Genomic DNA, 8772 nt, shown 5'->3' on the forward strand with positions numbered 1-8772 from the left:
GTCGCATTCATACTACGAATTTGACATTATTAATTTGATATATGCTGTATATCGCCGAGAATTCGTATTCTCAAAAAACAACTGTATTTTGCGATTGAAGCATAGACTGCTGAAAGTGCAACATGGTGCTGTAGGCTATCTAGGATAGGAGTCAAGATTCTGTGGTTGCATGAAAAGATGCGGCTGATTGATAGGAAATATTGAACTCTGACAAACTTGATCAAGTTATTGGAAAATATATGCATGGTCGTCTGCAAATATGAGACCGTACAAAGCCTTTATTCGTTAGAGGCGAACCACGTAACGTTTCAAAATTGACTGCATATGGAGAGAATTATTTGAGGACCTTATTGTGGTCAGAATAACCGACGTTTCTACTCTACCGAGTGACAAAGCAGTCGAAAGACACACCAGGCATACTCCAGACATGCTTTTTGAAGGACAACGCAGTCGGAACACACTTACAGACATACCCTAATCAATCACGCAATCGTTGACTTATATTTTTCATCTGAAGTAACAAACAATGTAGAATGCGATAAGACACAATGCGATGTGTTGAACAGATAGGAGGATGTCGATTGACACCCAGTTGCGATCCTTTTAATCTAACGGCCACCTCGGCCTAGAGTGCCGGATGTCACAGTTCTTTTCGATGATGATCTTTTTGAAGCCGCGGCCCTTTCTACTATAGCCTTTCCATTCCTTGTGAGTGCTTTCTTTCTTCTCTCGGGTCCGAGTGACAATCGCAGTCCGAAAACTCTTTAGCATTCATGTATAGCATGGAGGAGAAGACATGTGATATATAGATTCGATATGCCGAATGATTCTATCGCATTCCAATTATCAGAGCACCACAGTAGGCTAGTGGTGACAAAAATGAAACTGATATATCAGACAGACAATTTAGTGCTTCGTCAAAACAAATTTAACTCCAGATGACGATATGATATGATATGTAAATGATTTATTACTCGTCACCTCATTAACATTGGAATACCACAGTATATTAATTTTAACAACCAGATAACAGAAGAAGAAAGACAAATAAATAACAAAACAACAGCAGGACAAGATGCTAGTCAGAGGTGGTCAAAGTAGTCAAAAAAGCTACTCAAGTAGAAGTAGAAGTAGAAGTAGCGAATAAAAATCTACTCAAGTACGAGTAGAAGTACTTCTTGCAAAAGCAACCTAAAACTACTTGAAGTAGAAGTAGAATTGACTGATTTTAAATCTACTCAAGTAAGCAAGTAGTTGTGAAAACGATCGCAATTTGTTCGCATGGATTGTCAAAAGGTGCAAATTGAGCTATGCGAAAGGTGCCGAGCTTGATTCATATTGATACATACCAGGAGGTAACCAATTTTCGACAGCATATAAGCATTCGTCCGCATTATGGAATGAAAATGATAGCATTGGTCTGGAAATGCGATACTGATCCTCTGTTTACTCGAACAGCACGTTTTAGAAACTATCATGGTATGGCGCACTCCCCCATATTATAAGGCCTGTAGTTTAGTCGGAAAGCAATACGGAGAAGTTATATAGGATACAGTGTGAACACTTTGCGCGATTAGGAAACGTTAATTAAAAATATGGTGGATCGTGAGAATGCCATATTGTGTAGCTTTATTTCCGGAAATTAAAGGCATTACTACACTTGCTTTTATACTTCAACATGTATGTTATCCAGACAAAAGAACTGATATTAATTAGATCACAAACTATATGATACTGGGAATTGTAAGTGAAATATGAATACTACTTCTAAAAGCGGAAAATGTATTTCATTTTTTTTGTCCAGAAAGTTTCAAAGGTGGTATGCTAAAACAGCTCTGAAACAAAAAAAAAAAAGTCAGAGTCCACTTTTTCAGATTAGGACACACCATGGACAATGGACAGCTGGATTACGATATGATAAGTAAATGCTATATATTGCGAAACATCAGTTTCAAACGTTATGATGAGCCACATACAGAGGTGGTCAAAGTAGTCAAGAAAGCTACTCAAGTAGAAGTAGAAGTAGCCCTGAAAAAATCAACTCAAGTACGAGTAGAAGTACTTCTTAAATAAGCCACCTAAAACTACTTGAAGTAGAAGTAGAATTGACTGACTTTAAATCTACTCAAGTAAGTAAGTAGTTTTGAAATAAGTCTTAATTCGTTCGCATGGACTGTCAAAAGCTGCGAATTGAGCTATGTGGAATTAATTCGTATTGGTGCATCTCAGGAGATATCAATTTTCGACAGAATAAGCATTTTTTCGCATCATGGGATGCAAATTATAGTGTTGATATGAAAATGCGGTACTAACCCTTTGTTTACTAGAAGACCCCGTTTTGGAGAATATCATGGCATGGCGCCCTACCCCATATTATAAGGCCCCACACGTTTAGGCGAAGAGCAATACGTAGAAGTTTTATCGGATACGGTTTCATCACTCTGCGCGATTAGTATACGTTAATAACAAAGCTTGTGGATCTTAAAGTTATATTTTGTGTAGCTTTATTTTCGGAAAATAGACGAATTCCTTCACTTGCTTTTATGCTTCAACATGTATGTTCTGCAGACAGAAGAACTGCAAGTAATAAGCACTCAAAGTATGATACTTGCAATTGAAAGTAAAATATAAATACCACTTCTAAAAATTGGAAACTATGTTTCGTGTATAATGACCATAAAGCTTCAAAAGTGATCTACTAAAACTGGTGTAACGTCCAAAAAAACTGGATTTACCAGATTAGAAAGACACGTAATGGGCTGCTATATTACGATATGATTGGAAATTGCTAGATTGCGAAACGGTAGTTTCAAACGTTATGGTGGGTCATAATAACTGTGATGAAATATTTGATATGGGCGACAATGCGGTGTGAGCGGAACCAAGAAATCTGGTACCTAAATTACATTCACTGATACTTTCCTGAAAACAACTTTGTCACTCCATAACTACTGTGCGCGAAGCGCAACAAAATTTCTGGGCTTTACTTGACTTTTATGAATATTAAATGTTGGGGCTCCGTGAAAAAAAGCCCCAAAATTCCTCAGGCTATCTCTCGTACTGGGGGACTAAACTACTTCTACTTGACAAACTTAAAATAGCGAAAAGTAAGTAAGTAGACCACAAAATATTACGAAGTAGAAGTAGAAGTAGAGAAAATCAGAACTACTTGAGTAAGTACCAAAAGTAGAGGAAAACTATTTGAGTACTTCCAAAAAGTAGAAGTACTTCGTTACTGACCACCTCTGGCCACATATACTGTGATGAAATATTCCATGTGGACGACAATGCAGTGTAAATGGAACCACGCCAACCTGCTACATAAATTATATTCACCGATACTTTCGTGAAATCATACTGGTTACTCCGTATCCACTGAACGCGAAGCGCTACGAAAATTCTGGGTTTACTCAACTTTTATGAAAATTAAATGTTGATACTCCGTGAAAACAACCCCGAAATTCCTCAGGCTATCTTCCTGATTGGAGGATTAAACTATATAGAACTATATATAGTACTATACTTCTACTTGACAAATTGAAAATATCGAAAAGTAAGTAAGTAGATCACAAATATTACGAAGTAGAAGTAGAAGTAGTGAAAATCGGATCTACTCGAGTAAGTACCAGAAGTAGAGGAAAACTACTTGAGTACTTCGAAAAAGTAGAAGTAGGCTACTTCGTTACTGACCCCCTCTTGCTAGTGTTAAAAATATTACGGCGGAATCAGTACCTAACTCTCTATCTTTCTCTTTCTCTTTTAAACTCTGTAAATGGAATTTGAAAGCTATATGCCAAGAGTTTTCTGTATTTCCTAATTGATTCATATCAGATCAGGGAGCCTTTCAAAAGTCTTCGGGAAACTGGTCTCGTCGTTGTTTCAACAGCTTCTCCCTGCTACGTTTATCGAGTGGTGTATGATTACTGAGCTATATGGTATGATTATAACATAACATAAAATTGTTGGGTTATATTTTTCATCTGAACAGTCACACACAATGTACAATGCGATGAGACACAATGCGATGTTATGAACAGATAGGAGGATATCGAACGACACGCATCAGTAGCGATCCTTTACTCCCGATGTCACAGTTCTTTTACTGCTATCATCGTAGCACGATTTTCATATAAACGGAAATAAAAAATGACACACCATGAACATGAAAATACAAAATGTGATATATATATAGAATAGCAGTACTATTATAGGTAGTTTGTCGACTAAGATATAGCTTAATATGCTAGCACTGTCGTTTTAAGTCAACAGAAATCACATCCACATCGATAAACAAAAAAAGTCATTATGAATTTCGCTGATTAGTGGCGCGTCTACGTCTTTTTCAAATATCAATTAAAATCATCCAGGACCGTCTTCCCAGGACCACTCTGATTCTACTATACTTATCTAATTATATACTTTAAGGTAAAGGTAAATTAGGACATTTCTATGTCCGACTATCACTTTGTTGTTGGCCTATCAAACGCGTAAATTGCGAATACCAGCCGCGCCTATATGTACCAGTTTCAAAGTTCATTTAGCAACACCCAGAACAGTTTCCCGAGGACCAATCCGGTTTTAATGTACTCCAATGATCATATGCTTTGATATAAAAGTAAATTAAAACAATTCTAGGTCCGACACGATGTCCAACTATCACTTTGTAGTTGGCCTATCAAACGCGTAAATTGCGAATATCAGCCGCGCCTATGTACCATTTTCAAAGTTCATTTAGCAACACCCTGGACATTTTCCCGAGGACCAATCTGGTTGTAATATACTCCAATGATCATATCCTTTGCTATAAAAGTAAATTTAAACAATTCTAGGTCCGACACGATGTCCAACTATCACTTTGAAGAGGGCCTATAAATTGCGTAAATTGCGATTATCAGTCCCGCCTATGTACCATTTTCAAAGTTCATTAAGCAACACTCCGGACAGTTTCCCGAGGACCAATCTGGTTTTAATATACTCCAATGATCATGAACGTGGATATAAAAGTAAATTCAAACAATTCCAGGTCCGACATGATGTCCAACTATCACTTTGAAGTGGGCCTCTCAATACGCGTAAATTACGATTATCAGCCGCGCCTATGTACCATTTTCAAAGTTCATTTAGCAACACCCAGAACAGTTTCCCGAGGACCAATCTGGTTTTAATATACTCCAATGATCATATGCTTTGATATAAAAGTAAATTAAAACAATTCTAGGTCCGACACGATGTCCAACTATCACTTTGCAGTTGGCCTATCAAACGCTTAAATTGCGAATATCAGCCGCGCCCATGTACCATTTTCAAAGTTCATTTAGCAACACCCAGAACAGTTTCCCGAGGACCAATCTGGTTTTAATCATCATCATCATCATAAACATTGATATAAAACCATTGATATAAAACTTTTATATCCACGTTTATGATCATTGGAGTATATTAAAACCATATTCGGTCCCGGGAAACTGTCCGCGGTGTTGCTTAATGAACTTTGAAAATTGTACATGGGCGCGGCTGATAATCGCAATTTACACGTATTGATATGCCCACTTCAAAGTGATAGTTGGACATCGTGTCGGACCTGGAATTGTTTGGATTTACTTTTATATCCACGTTCATGATCATTGGAGTATATTAAAACCAGATTGGTCCTCGGGAAACTGTCCGGAGTGTTGCTTAATGAACTTTGAAACTGCTACATATAGGCGCGGCTGATAATCGCAATTTACGCGTATTGATAGGCCCTCTTCAAAGTGATAGTTGGACATCGTGTCGGACCTGGAATTGTTTGAATTTACTTTTATATCCACGTTTTTGATCATTGGAGTATATTAAAATCAGATTGGTCCTCGGGAAACTGTCCGGAGTGTTGCTTAATGAACTTTTAAAATGGTACATATAGGCTATAGATAACTAACCTACGGATAGATGGGCAACACGTGATTCACGGTCGAGAGACCGGATGCTCGTCAGATTTGTTGTCGCTTCATAGCATGAAGCGGGCAAAGCGGCAGGTTGTCGGCCAGATTGACTGTTAAAAATGCAGGTATGTGTGGTGCAAATAGGATATAGGGCAATCAGAACAGGTTCTTTAGTGATACAGTACATAGCCACTGGCGCGGCTATCAAAGCATAAATATCAGGAGTATATTTAAGGACTAAGGCCAGTAATCAGAGATGCCTCAAACTCAAGTCTTGCGCAACGGAGTAAAGGCTTCCTTGAACTCCATTGGAGTAGAGGCTTCATATTCAAAGACATTTTCGACATGTCTGGCACTATTCGCTACATGTGCGTTCGCTCGATATGAAATGTTAAGATACCCTCCAGGGTTGGAATCCCGGTATGTTTAGCGTAATATATTTGGTGTGCAGTATCACACCGCGTGTACAATTAGTAGGATCTTTGGTGTGCACGAGGCACCGATTCCATATCGGCAGACAGGCATACGGTACGTGTTTCATTCCTTTCAGATAAAATGGATATGGACATAGATATGTTAGAATATTACATGCAAATGGATGGAAACAGGCTGCAGCAAGTACAGAAGTACCTTACAGATTTTGATAATCCATTGGAATACCTCACTGAGGAACTGTGTTCTGATCGCTATAGGCTTAACGAAAGCCTGTGTTAGTGGATTTATGGAGGTCCTGCAGTGTGACCTTACCAACCCATCCAACAAAGGTCTACCCTTGCCCCCGTTGTAGAAGTTCCGTGTTGTTTTGCACTCTTACGCCACAGGAAGCTTTCAAGTTGTTGCTGGGGAGCTGGAACATGAACCTGGACAGTATTGTCATAGCTCATAAAAGCTCAACATACATCGAATTCCCACAAGGTGAAGTTGCAGCCAATGGGGCCTCACGATTTTATGACAAATAGCTGCTGAACGTCGATATAACAAGGTTCAAATATCCTCCAGAATAACTATAGAATGGATTTTTTGGAGTGTGGAAGAGCGTGTTCTCCTGCTTATCACTAGGTCTACGGATAAATGTCGACACAGCAATGGCTTTGATTGTTGCAACAGCAGTGTTATACAACTATGCCAGAAAACACAGGTAATATATTTCTTGATTTTTTTAATATCAAGCGCTTAACTCCCTTCAAATTTAGGTGCATTATCAACAATGAAACTGATGTCATCCCGCAAGTTGTAGAGGCACCAAGAGATGTACGAGGATCCCTGAGAGGCCTACCTAGCTCAGAGACGCCGGATCGTAGAAACCCACTTTAGTAATACAATTTAATTTGTTATCATAAATAAAGAAACTGCGGTGAAACTTGTATAAAACCGAACGAAATGGAACAGGGTAGAAAGAAATGAAGTGGAACAGTACCTATCAATAATGCACAGTTACATGGCTATGGCCATAGCAAAAAAAAAGCATTAATATCGCGGTGCGGTGTTGCAAGTCGAAGCTTATGCAGTTGAATGAGCATAGCAAAAGAAACGTATTCATGTCTTGGTGCTGCAATTAGAGGCATAGTAACTATCAATAATGGGAATGCCACAAAAAGAGTTTACATCACGGTGCTGCAAGCAGAAGCTATGAATCTTAAAATAAAAGCTTTTATAAAGTAGGTAGACTAGTTTAAACTACTAGATCTGGTGAAGGCGAGCCTTCAAGCTTTTGCCTTGCATCTGCTATCAACAGGTGCTTGGTCACAAGTACCAACTGCAGATCAGCAAGGGACTGCTGCTCCTCCACTAAGAGCCTTTGCTGTTGCAAGCAGTCAATTTCTAATTCAAACTTTTTCACTTTCAACTAATGCTCCAAGAACTTGGTATCCGATATGAAGTTATTAACTTCAGCTCTTTTTGGTTTCTTTCTTGGCAACCCTGTCTTTTCCGTTTCTTTTACCACCGGAGTTGCAGTCGTGAAAGTCACATCTGAAATAGGGACATATGATATAGAAACCCTCCTTGCATAGCAAATGTGTATAAATTCTAATGCAGTCGTGAAAGTCACATCTGAAATAGGGACATATGATTTAGAAAGCCTTCATTGCATAGCAAATGTGTATAAATTCTAATAACTGCTATACGGTATGCTTATGAAGCTATGCATCTGTATATATTTACATAGATTTTAGTTAACGCTCATTAATAATAAACAATATCGATGACCACACCACATCGAGGATATGTCCTAGACCCTGATCACCATTGACTGGCTATGGTCCTCACGACTATCAATCACTGTGCTTTGTTAATTCCGCTCAGTGTTAGCTTTCGGGTTTGCGAACATATGGTTTTACAGTTATTTAGATGGAGCGATTTTGGAGGTTTTACAGCTAAGCGGTAACCCAACACGCAGCAAAACCTACATAACCAGAGTCAGCGATGCTCACATATCAACAGCGAATACCGTTGACTAAACTAATTTGTGGGGATCACTGCATGATATGGTGCTTTTATCCATGAAGTGTCCATTATTATGGCATACCGTACCCAAAGATGCTGATGAAGATGTGGCTTGAATTGTTCTGGTATCATGCTATGGATCATCTGTGACATGGTACTGCCTTGGTTGGAGCGCCTCCAGTTGCCGCCATGTGGGCCCGTTCCTCTGTAATATCTTCTTTCGATCTGATGAAATGCATACGCATTAGAACTGGCCTGGCACATTCCTAGAATTCCATCAAAAAGCATACCTCGTCTTCATGTTAGTCCAGCATTTTTTAAGCTGCTTGGATGATACCTTTCGAGCATGCAGGAAAGAATTGTATTGAATGGCAAGATCTTCCCATGCACCATTTTTCCTTTGGAT

At 38.8% G+C, this 8772-nt stretch overlaps 1 long non-coding RNA gene across 1 annotated transcript; it reads left to right on the top strand.

Annotated features, from left to right (window-relative positions):
• Positions 1–5909: 5909 nt before the first annotated feature.
• Positions 5910–7281, top strand: LOC145449149 (uncharacterized). Its single transcript, XR_013918155.1, has 2 exons — positions 5910–7059; positions 7115–7281. It is a non-coding gene; the product is annotated as an uncharacterized LOC145449149 (long non-coding RNA).
• Positions 7282–8772: the final 1491 nt, after the last annotated feature.

This window comes from Botryllus schlosseri, chromosome 10, assembly GCF_051294905.1.
Source record: "Botryllus schlosseri isolate E-star chromosome 10, Bs_hap1, whole genome shotgun sequence".
In the NCBI taxonomy this organism is placed as follows: Eukaryota; Metazoa; Chordata; class Ascidiacea; order Stolidobranchia; family Styelidae; genus Botryllus; species Botryllus schlosseri.